At 49.6% G+C, this 15,398-nt stretch overlaps 1 protein-coding gene across 1 annotated transcript in view; it reads right to left on the bottom strand.

The window, feature by feature from the left end:
• Positions 1 to 15,398, bottom strand: part of SNX25 (sorting nexin 25) — an 880,463-nt gene that overhangs the window by 260,069 nt on the left and 604,996 nt on the right. The gene's annotated exons all lie outside the window — the stretch shown is intronic.

The raw sequence follows: 15,398 nt of genomic DNA, 5'->3' as shown, positions 1-15,398 counted from the left end.
GCAGCAGTGTGTGGCTTGCAGCAGTGTGTGGCGTGCAGCAGTGTGTGGCGTGCAGCAGTGTGGGGCGTGCAGCAGTGTGGGGCGTGCAGCAGTGTGCAGTGTGCGGCGTGCAGCAGTGTGCGGCGTGTAGCAGTGTGCGGCGTGCAGCGGCATGCAGCAGTGTGTGGCGTGCAGCAGTGTGTAGCGTGCAGCAGTGTGTGGCGTGCAGCAGCGTGCGGCGTGCAGCAGCGTGCGGTGTGCAGCAGCGTGCGGTGTGCAGCAGTGTGTGGCGTGCAGCAGTGTGGGGCGTGCAGCAGTGTGGGGCGTGCAGCAGTGTGCAGTGTGCGGCGTGCAGCAGTGTGCGGCGTGTAGCAGTGTGCGGCGTGCAGCGGCATGCAGCAGTGTGTGGCGTGCAGCAGTGTGTGGCGTGCAGCAGTGTGTGGCGGGCAGCAGCGTGCGGTGTGCAGCAGCGTGCGGTGTGCAGCAGCGTGCGGTGTGCAGCAGTGTGTGGCGTGCAGCTGTGTGTGGCGTGCAGCGGCTTGCAGCGGTGTGCGGCGTGCAGCAGTGTGCGGCGTGCAGCAGTGGGCTGCGTGCAGCAGTGTCGTGCAGCATGCAGCAGTGAGTAATGCAGCAGTGTGCGGCGTGCAGCAGTGTGCGGCGTGCAGCAGTGTGCGGCGTGCAGCAGTGTGCGGCGTGCAGCAGTGTGCGGCATGCAGCAGTGTGTGGCGTGCAGCAGTGTGCGGCATGCAGCAGTGTGCGGCGTGCAGCAGTGTGTGGCATGCAGCAGTGTTTCGTGTAGCAGTGTGAGGCATGCAGCAGTGTGTGGCATGCAGCGGCGTGCAGCGGTGTGCGGCGTGCGGCGTGCAGCGGTGTGTGGCGTGCAGCGGTGTTTCGTGTAGCAGTGTGGGGCGTGCCGCAGTGTGGGGCGTGCAGCAGTGTGGGGCGTGCAGCAGTGTGCGGCGTGCAGCAGTGTGCGGCATGCAGCGGCATGCAGCAGTGTGTGTCGTGCAGCAGTGTGTGTCGTGCAGCAGTGTGTGGCGTGCAGCAGTGTGCGGCGTGCAGCAGTGTGCGGCGTGCAGCAGCGTGCGGCGTGCAGCAGCGTGCGGCGTGCAGCAGCGTGTGGCGTGCAGCAGTGTGTGGCGTGCAGCGGCTTGCAGCGGTGTGGAGCGTGCAGCAGTGTGCAGCATGTAGCAGTGTCGTGCAGCATGCAGCAGTGAGTAATGCAGCAGTGTGCGGCGTGCAGCAGTGTGCGGCGTGCAGCAGTGTGTGGCGTGCAGCAGTGTGCGGCGTGCAGCAGTGTGCGGCGTGCAGCAGTGTGTGGCGTGCAGCAGTGTTTCGTGTAGCAGTGTGAGGCATGCAGCAGTGTGTGGCGTGCAGCGGCGTGCAGCGGCGTGCAGTGGTGTGTGGCATGCAGGGGTGTTTCGTGTCGCAGTGTGCGGCGTGCAGCAGTGTGTGGCGTGCAGCAGTGTGCAGCGGCGTGCAGCGGCGTGCGGCAGTGTGTGGCGTGCAGCAGTGTGTGGCGTGCAGCAGTGTGCGGCATGCAGCAGTGTTTCGTGTAGCAGTGTGAGGCATGCAGCAGTGTGTGGCGTGCAGCGGCGTGCAGCAGTGTGCGGCGTGCAGCAGTGTGCGGCGTGCAGCAGTGTACAGCAGTGTGGCGTGCAGCGGCGTGCAGCAGTGTGTGGCGTGCAGCAGTGTGTGGCGTGCAGCAGTGTTTCGTGTTGCAGTGTGTGGCGTGCAGCAGTGTGAGGCGTGCAGCAGTGTGAGGCGTGCAGCAGTGTGAGGCGTGCAGCAGTGTGAGGCGTGCAGCAGTGTGTGGCGTGCAGCAGTGTGTGGCGTGCAGCAGTGTGTGGCGTGCAGCAGTGTGAGGCGTGCAGCAGTGTGAGGCGTGTAGCAGTGTGAGGCGTGCAGCAGTGCGAGGCGTGCAGCAGTGTTTCGTGTAGCAGTGTGCGGCGTGCAGCAGTGTGTAATGCAGCAGTGTGCGCAGCATTGTGCGTGCAGCATTGTGCGGCGTGCAGCAGTGTGCGGCGTGCAGCAGTGTGCTGCGTGCAGCAGTGCCTTGCAGCATGCAGCAGTGAGTAATGCAGCAGTGTGCAGCAGTGTGTGGCGTGCAGCAGTGCGCGGCATGCAGCAGTGCGCGGCGTGCAGCAGTGCGCGGCGTGCAGCAGTGTGCGGCGTGCAGCAGTGTGTGGCGTGCAGCAGTGTGTGGCGTGGAGCAGCGTGTGGCGTGCAGCGGCATGCAGCAGTGTGCGGCGTGCAGCAGTGTTCGGCGTGCAGCAGTGTGCAGCAGTGTTTTGTGTAGCAGTGTGAGGCATGCAGCAGTGTGTGGCGTGCAGCAGTGTGCGGCATGCAGCAGTGTACGGCGTGCAGCAGTGTGTGGTGTGCAGCAGTGTGTGGCGTGCAGCAGCGTGCGGCGTGCAGCAGTGTGCGGCATGCAGCAGTGTGCGGCATGCAGCAGTGTGCAGCAGTGTGGCGTGCAGCAGTGTGTGGCGTGCAGCAGTGTGCGGCGTGCAGCAGTCTCGCATTTGTGAAAGTTAGAGTTTTTAGCATTTAAATCTAATGTCCACGGCCCACTTTCACTTTCGTCCGTTGTTAAAGCTTTGTTGTCTTTATGGGGCCATGTGTTTGAAACACATGGCCCCATAAAGATAAGAAAGCTGACCCTTTGAAGTAGTATGATGGCGAGGCTGACTGCAAAGTTGAAAACACTCCATTAAAAGCTCAGTTTTTCTTTTCTTCTGCAGTTTTATATAACGTGAACTCTACCCTAAGATATTGGAGTGCGTTCACGGCCTTAATTACATCGGCCACGCCCCTTTGAGAGACCCTCCAGTTTATTCATCCCACTTAAAGCCCTGAGTTTGACCATGTCGTTTGTATATTCTTGTGTGTCTATTAGCTGTTTGCACAGATGCCGTGCTGGGTGTGGAGGAAAAGCGTTGCCGTGTCCTGTCCATCCTTGACTTCCGACAGCGACTACAAGCCAGGCTAGAACTCTGACAAATGTCTTTCACCCCCACTGCCCTTTCCAGCCTGCCCCTCCCAACAGATCAAATTAAGCTGTTTTGTGTACTTCCACGTACAAGAGTGGCTGTAAAACTCGGAATGTACTAACTAGGGAGGGGGTGGAACAAACGGAGTGGGAGGTGTATGGGCGAGCGCAGACAGTGCAACACGAGCAGTCTGCACATGCACTCTACAACATAAAAAACAAGAGCGCACTGAAGCTGACGAGGAGGGAGTGGGAGGGGGGAGTGGGGGCGGGCATGCTTTACGACGCGTGGATTCTGTTGGGTGTACGAAGAATGTCTTTAAAGTGGTCGATTCCACACACCAGCCTCATTCGATTGTTTAAACGCACAATCTTGGATTTCCTCTATTTTTGGAAACCCAAACACCACTGTAGCACAATGATTGTGTTCCTTAGAATGTTATTATTTTTAAACGGGTCATGGTTAAGATAGCCCCGTTCACTCGCGTGTGACAGCCATAAGTTAGAAACAGCTCTGATTGTAACTGAACAATGAAAATCCCCATTACAGAACTTACAGATCTTAAAATGGCGGTGTTTGTCCATCTACAGGAGTAAGAGGTAAAAGTGGAACTCCACAGCAAGCCCCCAGCAGACTAAGCGCAGAACAAAAGCATCCCCGGTTCGTAAAACCTGGCAAGCGAACAGACACCTATTCCCTGAATTTTAATAGCTGCATTGATTTTCTTGTCCTGCTCTCCTGGGAAATCACAGATGACCCCCGGAGCAAGAAAAGTCACCCACACCACCCCCATGCCTACCCTCCAGCTAATTCTGTGCTCACGGGGACGTCTGGAAGGGTCCCTTTTAAGAAAGCACAAATTTGATTTTGAGGCCGACCCCAGATATGGCCCTGCTCCCTTCCCCATTGTTTGGCAGGCTGCATAATTTGCATTGCAGATCAACCCTTGCAAGCTGCTGCCCCCTCCTCCCTGCCCCCTCCCGTCTCAAATAACTGACCACTCAAAACACACACGCACGGCACCCCCGCCGCGTACCCAGATCCGCCACCTATGCCCATGTTTGACTGACAAGGGAGACAATCCAGCAATCTAGGGAAGCCGAGGAAAAGAGGCTCACATCAAGCAGAACTATGCAAAGACTTGAAATCAACTGGGCCCTTTAAAAGTTTAGAACTGACAAGACGATCAAGTTTAGACAATCATCTATTCTGAAGTCTGCATCAACACCATACACTAATAAATGCAAGGCCGATATTTATTTACACCTTATTAGATGGTCTTACACTTTAGATGAGATCTTGTTGTACATTATTATCCAATCAACAGTGCATTAAAGTAGGAAGGGAAGCGGCCGTACGGCCGCGAATGTGAAAGTGATCACGATCACGATAAAACATCAAAGCGGCGAAAGTGAAAGACAACGAGTGCTTTCAGGCTGCCAAATGGTGCGCGCGCGGCACACATGCACAGTAGTTGGCGGCCTGAAAGCACTCGTTTGCACTTCCAAAAGTGCTTACTATAAGTCTCGCCAGAGCAGCGCTAAAGCGCTGTCTCAGGCGAGACCTAAGCGAATGTGAAAGTGATCACGATCACGATAAAACATCAAAGCGGCGAAAGTGAAAGACAACGAGTGCTTTCAGGCTGCCAAATGGTGCGCGCGCGCGGCACACATGCACAGTAGTTGGCGGCCTGAAAGCACTCGTTTGCACTTCCAAAAGTGCTTACTATAAGAATCGCCAGAGCAGCGCTAAAGCGCTGTCTCAGGCGAGACCTAAAAATGACGGTCCCCTATCCTCCAGGATAGACGAACTGGGATCACAATCAAACACAGTGAACGAGGTAAGAAACCTTATTAGGTTCATGGATTTCTAAATCTTAATAAACGCCCAAGTGGTAAAATATCTAAATCCTCTTTCTACACCATGTTAACACTTTGACGCAACTTCCCATACCTAGGATTCCCACAAAAGCTTCCAGCAGCTACATCCTCCATCATGTCAAAAGTAGATTAGACCAGTGGTCCATCTCACAGCTGGCCACTGTCAACCACAAGAAGGCTGCAGAGAATTCACAACTCTGCAGCACGACTGTGATTACATGTGCAGATGTGTACCTGCGTATCTACTGTCCTGGAGGCGCAGCAATGTCTGCCATTAACAAGGAGATCCCCCTTCAATCAATAAATACGTGGATTTACAACGAAGCCAGGCAAGCAAAGTGCACTTTGATTTTAAATGACGCGGAGTAAGTTGCAATTTATCCACTAGGTGGCAGCCTATCAGTGAAAAACATAGCCATCCTCGTTAACCAATAAAAGGAGAGAACAGTCGCAATTCTACTCTTTTATATTAGCATTCATAGTGACAAAGTGGCAAAGAATTGACGCTAAAGTTAATTGTTGCCATTGCTAAACCCCGCTGGATGTGATAGGACACAGAGGTGGACTGTTAAGGAAAAAGTGTTACACTGGACAATAAATGAGTAAAAATGAACTGTAGATAACTAGCACTGGTAAGACCAATCTCATTATTCCAGATGGCTATACACCATAGGCAGAAGGGGATGACTTCAAATAATACTTTACCCGAGGGTTAATGGCAAGCTTTCTGCATGCTGTTCTAAAACCTAAAAGGTGCCGAGTGAGTATTGCTATCAGCGAAAAAGGAAATGGAATGGCATTCTGGTTGCTAACATAGTGACGTCAGCTCTGTTGGTGTTCACACAACTCATGGAATAACATACACACGGGTCATAACATTTGTTTCTTAACTAACGTTACTAAATAAAAATGTATTTGAGCAAAAACTGATTAAGTAGAGCTGAACGTTAACTTGCAGCTGTAGGAATCCTAGTTTAGTATTCCCTCTTAATTGGTTGCTAAGTGTATTGTATTTATTCTCAATTTATTAATAAGATCATGTTTGCAGGTATTTGTTTTGCTCGCTGACTTTCTGTCCGCCGACGTGGGGGGATTTCATCAGTAAGCAAGACGGCCTCTTAGGTGCTCCACAGAGGTTTCTCCACCTTGGAAGGAGCAGCTGTGGACAGAGCTCCTGGTGGAAAATAAATGTGTGACTGTCACAGCTGGACACATTTTCGCCACCAAACACGGGGTGCCAGAAATGGACCCCCTGAAAGTATGGGTAAATTATACGCGCCAACCTATAAGTACCTGCCGAGGAGGCCCTCTCCTTTGGTGCTGCTCAACCCACTCCTCTGTACCAAGCTAATGATGATTGTGAATCTGTTGAATAAAGTCCATAGGAATACTTCTTATGGACTATTGTCCTTAAGCTAGACAGTGAAGGGGTGGAAAAAGCTGCTGCCCATGAAGACATGCACAATAGCAGGTTTAGATCTAAGAGGAGGGGTGGAAGAGGGGATGAACAAATTACTTACCGTTGTTAACGCTCTTTCTGACGGATATTCTATCTAACCGCAGATTCCTCACTTAAGAATATCCCCCCTGCGCCAGACAGGATTCTGCTACCACATGCTATCAGGTAGCATACAAGGTGGGGTAATAGTTACACGACAACCACCGGAGTGAATTGGTTAACGGACGTGGCCTTTATTATATTTCATTAGCTTTTTAAAATAACCAATAAAGTCTCAAGAAAGTCCCTTTCCTCGGAGATGTTGCAAGAGTGTGGCGCCGGCCCCTTTGTAATGGCTTTCCTTTCACAGTTTTGAGGCTTGTGGTCCTGACATGGTGGTAAACCCTGTCTGGACTCCAGCTCCCCTCGCCACTCCTGAGAATAAAACACCTCAGGTAATTAAAGTAAACAACATTTTTTGTTCATTATCACCTGTGATTATTTTACAACAAATTTACACTCCAACATCAATCCCTTCCTAAATGTGCAAATCTCCCCTGCTATGTCCGGGTGGACCTCTACTATTCCTCTCTCCCACACCCCCCACCACCAGCACCACCACCCTAGGATGCGTGCATACATCTGGTGAGGCCATGACGCTTCTGAGCCATGGCGGGCAATGATGTGCAGTTCAGAAGGTCTGTTGCATTGGCAGGTTGCTTCTCTCCCTAAAATCAGGTTGCTTTTCTCCATATTATTTGGTTTGCAGTCATTCAGCCCCATGACCTATGATAGTAATAGTTCCTCTCAACTTGTGGCATCTTCCTGCTTCTGCGGTTTGCTCCTTCCAGCTCTCTGGTCCTCTCGGTTTTCCCACCTAGTGGCTTATGGCTTCTGGTTCCTTGAGGGCTTGGTCTGCCATCTCCTACGCTTGACCTTAAGTCCTTCTCCTGTTTACCTCAAACCATCGAGTATTTTATTCCTATAAAGGTCTGACACTTTCCTACCGCTCCAAGTCTTTCATCTCTTTCTACCCTTTGTGTCTGTATGCTCTTTTCCTTCTGCACTTTCAATATCCCTGACTTTTTTTTTTTTTTAAATAGAGTTTTATATAGCGCGAACTAGACCCAAGACATCGGGTATCAGAACGCTTTACATGAGCACCAGTTTCGTTACATGAGAACACATACATTTGTTTTTTGTTAGGCAGGGGAGATTAAGTGATTTGCCCACAATCACAGGATGTTGAGCGTCGTTACCGAGACTCGAACCCAGTTCCCCAGCTTCGTGGTCAACCGCTCTAGCCGTAAGGCTACATCCTCTCCCTTACTTTCTGTTTTCCTTCCTCCAGATATTGCACCGGTTTTCCACAAGGCCTAAGTGTCATACAAGGATGCAGATTTCACTAAGCATGTCGTGACCCCACGACAGGGACATGCTGCTCCATGCTGGCTTCATACCACCCTAAAAGTGACTGAGCAGAGCTGTGCATAAGCACCACCGCTGCACACTGAAGTCAGTTTCTTTCTTCCGTACCTACCTAAGTGGGTCTGAAGCTCCGCTCCTGACTTTTCTGGTTTTCCGACAACTCCAAGACTTTTGAGTGTGCTAGGGAATGATATCCCTACTGAAAAATGACAGGATTTTAGAGATGCTGGAACAGCAGGAAGCAGATGTAGGTCAAAAACCGACATAATGTTTGAATTTGGTGCCTAATGTGAGATAAATGCACCCAAAGATGATTTGATATCGGGAGGCGAAGCTGTAGGCCACCAAAGACAAGTTGCGGTCTTCGCACAGATCCCACTCCCACTCTCAGTCGAGGGCCCGGTTCCACTCAGGGGGATGTTTCCTGGGACCGATTCACCTCAGGCTCGGAGTCCTTTGGTAAATTGAAATCCAAGTAAGAAAGCAAAGCAGGACTTGACCCCATCCCACCACTGCAACTTCAAAGAGAAGGAGCAAGGGCGTGAAGATGTAAATCGCAGTCATTCGAGGTCACCAGCCATGAAACAGATTTCTCAGTTGGTCCTGATGTGCCCTGATTTTCAACAGGAAATTGTTGACCTCGCAGCAGATCAAGGCCTTCATAGAAGCAACGCTGCAAATTTTCAGTGTGCTTCAGCTCCCTCTGACACCCGTTTGAGCCCCATGGAGCCGCAGGGGCCTCTAGCGGGGTTACCGCCGGGATGTCCCTTTCCTGGCCCGTAACGACTCGGGTCAAGATTTGCACTCTAACCCAGAGATCCAGGCTGGTTCCCGCCACCCTGGTACAGACGCTTCCAGCACCAGTGGATGTCCCGATGTCAACGCCCACATCAGATCCCGAACAGACGTCAGCTTGAGCTCCATCAATATCATGCTATGAAATGGCAAAATGGCACTGTTAACATGACCCTGACTCTAACCCTGCGCCATTATCGCATCGCAGCTATCAGCAGAGGCTCCATTCTTTTTTTTAAATTTTGACTACGATACTACTGTGCTGAGCATTGTGCATCCCAGTATGTTGGTGTTACAGTGTACACATCTTCCTCTTTTCCTACATATTTCTTTGTTATAGTTTAAATCTATTGTCCTGTGGTGTGTAAGGGTATGTACCTTGGGTTTGGCCTTTGCCTTGGTTTTGGTGCTGCAGCTATTTTGGGTCACCACCGATATATCAAGTGCTTAGTGTGTCTTTGGGGATATTATTAAATCTGCTATTGCCTAGGGATTTGTTGGCTAACTTGCTTTCCACGGGGTACTGCTTGGGTATTGAGATAAGGAATTTGCAGTAAGTGACTTACATTTGGTAACTATCTTTCTTGCGGATACTACATCTACCTGCAGATTCCTCCCTGACCCACGTGACCTCACTTTTCGGAGTAACTACTGTACTGGTGTGGTATTGAGGCTGGTTTTTGTACACTGCATTCCTTCATGTTTATCAGGCTTGTCTCCGCCTCTAAAGGAGTGGAGACAAAAGGAAGAGAACTAATATCCGAGTGGTGGGTGGCACCATATGTGGCTCGGTGACGTCACATCCAGAAGGGTGCCATGGTTCCACTGGTCAGTGCAGGAAAGTTGTTGCTAAATTTCCAGATCCAGTATGGCACTTGGTAGAGATTCAGGAAGCAAAGACTCTGCAGTTAGACGTGTCCATCACAAGACTGTGGCTTTGAAGCAATATCCACATAACGAGGACTGGGATTATTTAAGTGTAATATTTCTAAATATAAAAATATTTTTGCCATGTTACTGATAGCTGGAGACACCTCTGACTTTAGAAAAAAAACCTGTCATGAATATGTAGCAAAATATGAGGCACCATAATTCAAAAAAGTAATTTTATGCAATAAGGATTGATTTTGTTGGAAAATATGGGCAAGTAAAATGGTTTTAAAGACTTAATTACGTTTCAAACAGAAACTCTGATAAGCTGGCAAGCCCTCGGTTGGAGCTCACATCAGAAAGGGATTAGCTATTGTGTGACAACATGAGAGGTGGATGGTGTGGCATGGCAAAACAAAGATGTTTGTGACCAGTGCTTTTCAATATCTCTATGTGAGACATAGCATATGACCTAGAAGAAAAGATCTGCCTTCCCACATATGTACAAAAATGATAACAGATGTAAGAGGCCTGACACGCAGAGGGTGGAGAATTTGTTTCAAATGAACTGATGATATTGGGCACAGAAGCAATCTAAAAACAGTAAGATGTGTAATGGTTTGCAACAAATATACGGAGAATCTAGGGTTCATTATACCCAACAACTTCAAGACAATGAAAGTGCAATAAATATGAAAGGAAGTCGGTAGGGTACAGGAATGAGTGGGTATATTGATACCCAGCAGAAGTAGACATTTTGCACCTCCATATTAATATAGTGCCAGTGTCTTAAGGAAGGTTAATTAACATTTTTTAGAATTGCATGAAAAGGGTGACAAGGAGATACCTACCTAAATATGCTCAACAATAAAAAGTAATTTGAATACAAAAGATCTGCATAAGCAAGTTTGTTTGGACTGAGAAGCCCTTTGCACCGTAACAAACGTGCACTTCTGCCTTGAGAGCCCAAGTGTACTGATGTCTAGATCCCAAATGCTGATATGTGTACTCATAGGCAAACACGGATCATATGTGTGTGCCATGGCATAGGCTGTCGCACGGGCTGCGGTCTTGTTGGATCGGCAGGAGTGCCCAAAGGGCTATACTCATAGTGGTGGAAGCCTTCGCCAGGAGTTAAGCAGCAAATGCACAGTGGTAGTAGCATACCGTGTAGTGATCAGTAGGTATGGACAGGTCCTTTTACCCTGTGCAACTGGAGTGAAGCCTACAGGCTCACTCACCTTTAAAGTTCTGCTGCTTTATGCTTAACTCACTCTTGACCTACATCAGATTGGTGTTTAGTGCTGCGCCGAGGTGGTGTATCTGCACTGCTTGTATGTGTGCCTGGGAAGGGTACAATACAGGGATCATGCAGAACTGAGCAGTGCATGCATTGTGAAGGCAGGTGCTGGATGTCCATGTACTATGAGTGGTAAAATACCTGAATGATGTAGCCCTGTGCAGTGCCTGCACTGCAGGACAAATGCATGTGTGCCTATGAGTGGTACAATACATGAAGGATACAGTGCATGCGTGTTAAATGCAAGTGATGGATGTATGCAGGCCTATGAGTGGTACAGTGCATGGAGGGTACAGTACTGTGCAGTGCATGTGTACAGTATACATGCATTAGTATAGGTCTGCCAGTGGATGGTACAATACATGGAGGGCCCTGGGTTCCATTGTGGGAGACCCAGGTCTGCATGGTGAAACACGGAGTGGAGGTAGAGCGATCCCCTCCAGGCAGATTTGTGGACTGCTGCATTCCTTTAAGTTGGGGTTGACACACATTAGGAAGGGAAGGACCATGGGATAACCTGCGCATCATCACACAGGCGAGGGACCCAGACAGGATTGGCGTAGCCTACCCCCATCAGGAGACCAACCGAACAATTACCCCACAAGAGGAGCCACAGAGAGCCTTCTGTTGTTTCAGGAGGGCAACCGTGAAAATCTATGCACCCACTGAGAGCTGCCGCCAGGGCGATGTGCGGCTAACTCACCTGAAATCAGCTGCAGCCGCTGCAATCGCCCGCGGACAGGGAGTATTCAGGAACTCTGAACACTTCACACCTGCCAGCGTGGATAAGACTAGTTCATGCCTGACTGCCACGGAGGAACTCGCTGCTAAATTAGTGCGGTAGCACAGGAACACTGTTGACTTTAAGTTAGAGTTATAGTGAGCTCTTGGGACTCACAATACTAGTGGGGCAGGCCCTGGATGTTACCAGTAGTGAAAGGCGAATAACCATGATCGCCAACACGACAAGTGGGTGGTGTGAGGAGTTGGCCTGATATATGATGTCACTAGTTCTAGTGTACACCTTGTATCAGTCCAAACAACCCTTATGGTGATTGGTTGTAAAGTCAACCTTATAGACCAGCTATCCTAGTGGTAGCATGGACAAGAGCAGTCTTAGGCTAAACTCTGTATGGCATGTGAAGCCAGCTGTTACACCATTTGCAACCCTTTGAATACCAAATGAAAGGACACCACAACAGATATATTATAAAAAAAATAGAATGTATTTATTCTAGTCAAAATACCCTCAGCACTCTTTATGAGATTCGAGGTAAGTACAACACAGTCTTATTTAAGCATACATAAGTCACACAGGTAAGTAATAAAGTTAGGCCCTAGGGGCCACGCAAACCATATACTAAGTAAGTGGTATAAGAACCACTGTCACGGACACAGGTTAGGCCTAGGCCTAGGGAATCGCTGTGGGAGGCCCACGGGATTCAGGTGCAGAGTGGAAACACTCACACGTAATCCGTTAAAGTCGATAGAAATAGTAATGTTTAGAATTAAAGAGTTTTAGGACACTTCGGAAGGAACTAGAAGTTAGAGACTTGGAAACTAGACACTAGGATAGTCAATACCCTTGTGAGCACCGGAGTACTCAAGTTACCTAGCCCACGGGCTGCGGGTGCATAGGTGGGAACTTGCGTCGGGTTCCGTCGTCGACTCCTATGGATGCCTGAAGAAAAGATGCTGACAGGCAGTCAGAGAAGAGTGTCCGGTGGATTCCAAGGGTGGAATCAAGAAGGAGGATACCTGCAAGCAGAGGGGACAGAGTCTAGGTCACCAGCCAGGAGCCGGGAAGGAACCAGGAAGGAACCAGGCGATGTCGTGAAGATACAGGTGAAGAGGTGAAGCTTGTCGCAGCAGCCACGGGTACCAGGAGGCGTCGAGGACGACCAGAACCAGGAGGCGAGCTGTCCCACGAGGGCTCTTGCTGTCGGCGGCGTTGATGTCGAGTTGGGACACAACAAGCCTTGGCAAGCGCAACCCACGCAGAATGAAGGATTCGCTTCTGTTGCAGGCCAGGAAGGCCTGAGGTGCTTCTCTTTCACAGGGAAGCAAGGGCCAGTCTGGAGGAGCCAAACCAGCGGTGAAAAGTCAAAGGTTCGTCGTCGCAGAGGTCACTAGCCAGCGGGCAAGCAACCGGACAGACGCGTCGAGCAGGAAAATGCAGAAGGGCCCCACGCAGAACTCGTGGAGTGTGGAGGGCTGATCTTCGGTGCAGAGGGTGCTCGGGGTTGGGGCTTCTCAATCCCCAGAGCACAACTTCGAGGATGCCTCAGAAGCTGCGCTGGAAGCAAGTAGCCAATTTTCCCAGGTAGCCGGTCCCACGTCTCTCGTCGCCTCCACGGATCTCAGCTTTGCTGTGGATGTGGATCAGGGTCGGAGAAGTCTGGAAGTCAAGGCGCTGGTCGGGCTCCGCAGTCGGTTCCTCGTAGAACTTCGGGCAAAGCAAACAGCAGGTCGCTTGATGGTGCCTGTTTGCACAGGGTGGCCACTCCTTGGCCACAAGGGAGAGTCTTCAGTCTTCTTCCGTAGTCGAATGTCGAAGGTCCATAGTTTCTGTTCAAGTTTCAGTTATCAGGATAATCCAAAGTCCTAGGGACTCAGCTCCCACTCTTATACTAATCTGGGGGGCTGGGTTACCTGCTAGGTCCCTCCTATAGGTGGGACCAGGGAGGGGGGTGGTTACACCCCCTTCCCTTTGTCCAGTTTCGCGCCAGGACTGGGGCTGGAGTGCCCCAGCACCTGTTTGAACTGGACTATGCATGGGACACCTTGTGTGCCCCAGGCAGTGTCTCGTTTCATTCATCCCTCCCTGCCCCAATACACTAAGGCCTGTCTAGGGTGGTGCTAGCACCTCCCAAGGCATGAAACCTATTGTCCAAGCCTCCCTCGCTGGAAGGACTCCCAGCAGCAGGAGGTCAGACTCGTGTCTGTGGCAGCAGCATCCATTTTGTGATGCTGGGGCTCTGGTTAACTTTAACCGGGTAGTAGGTCTTCAACATGTCTTCTCCCTCTAGAAGGGAGGAATACTATCCTCACCGCCAGAAATGGGGTGGGGGTAGTATTCCAAAGTGTTAGACACCTTACACGACATGTTTTGATAAAGAAAAACCATAGTTACCATAACCGCGAGGATTATAAGGCACTTTAAGAGTATATGGTAGGCGATATCATAGAACAGCTATAAGGACATGGTTCCGAAAGCTGCAGACAGGCTCAGCTCATGCTAGAGCACCATCTCACATGTTAACATGCACTCTGCCTTCAGGATTGTTAAGGCCTGCCATAGGAGTGACTGATAGGTTACCCATGTCTCTATATATAATGTAGGTATAGGAATACTACACCTAAGCAAGGGGTGATTACACGACCTTGCCCCAGCTGAGTGATCAGCCAGTTGTGTCATAATGGAAGGCCAGCCAGGGGTGGCATAATTCATGCTGCAGCCCCTGGTAGGTCTAGGGTACACCTATGCCCTGGGTACCTAAGGTACACTGTACAGGGCCCTAGAAGGTGATCCTTACCAATTGGGTTATGTACCTAAAGTACATAGTGTGAATTTAGAGAGTGAACAGCTGGGCTGTGGGTCTGATTAGCAGGCCCACAGCCACATCCAAGTCGAAAACCAGTGAAGCAAAAGCAAAAAGTGGGGGTGAACATAGAAAGCAGACCCTACTCTCCTACAGGTGGGACTAGGAATCGCCAAAGCAACAGTAGAGCCCCAACCATTAAATGTTTGTAAATTTCATATTTTTCCTTTGTGTGGTTAGCGTTAGGACCAAAATACTTCTCTTGTCTCATAAAAGTGAGTATTTCGCTGGACACTAATTTATTGCTTCTATTGCCTTCATTTTGAGTTGTGAACTTGTGAGCCTGTGTTCACTACGTGCCTCTCTAAAATGGGTTTTGAAAACGTTACATACCCATAACAATAGTTTTGCAGCATGAAGCTACTATAAATCACATGCTGTGCTTGAATATACTAATTAATGTCTGAGCTCTGAATACCATCTTCTTGATTTAAATCTTAAAATTGAGTGTATCAACTATAGGCGTGAATGGAGTAACTAATTGTTACGTTAATCTAATGCCCCACAACTGAGAGGTTGTTAGACTGAGTTGCACATGACCTATGAGAAGAACACCTATAAATATTGAATCAGACAGACAGACACACGCTTGCCCAATACAGGGTCAGCATACATCAACAAGCGCATCACTTTCCACCAACCGACCAGACTTTTACCCTCCGCCTCCCTCTACCTCCAGCTAGCGACCAAGGCCTGGAATGATCTTCCCCTGGTGGACTGGATTCAATACCTGGCTGTTCGACTGAGTGGTATACCATCAAGTGACTAGCAACCTCAGTGCCTTGAGACCCTCACAGATGATTTGTCGTACTATATAAATATCTATGATTGATTGTGTTTATATTCAAAACACTGAAAACTTAGTGTGGAACGCTGATCCGCCTATGCAATGGTATCGGAGTGGCACCAAGTTCTAGATAGTTTGCTGAAAATGCTCAGCCTAATTCAACCTCCAACTAAGGCGGTTCCCTTACACTTTTATTTTAGACAATGATGGGAAACACTGTCAAAATTTAACAAGGAATCGTTTCATTGTCTCTGTGTTAAAGGGGAATACCATAAAACATGGAATCTAAAATATAAACAAAATTCATTCATATGAAATTTCTGGAGAGA

This window comes from Triturus cristatus, chromosome 2_2 (assembly GCF_964204655.1).
Source record: "Triturus cristatus chromosome 2_2, aTriCri1.1, whole genome shotgun sequence".
NCBI lineage: Eukaryota > Metazoa > Chordata > Amphibia > Caudata > Salamandridae > Triturus > Triturus cristatus.
Note: the sequence above shows the minus strand (reverse complement) of the source record. Positions and strands in the feature narration are given on the sequence as shown.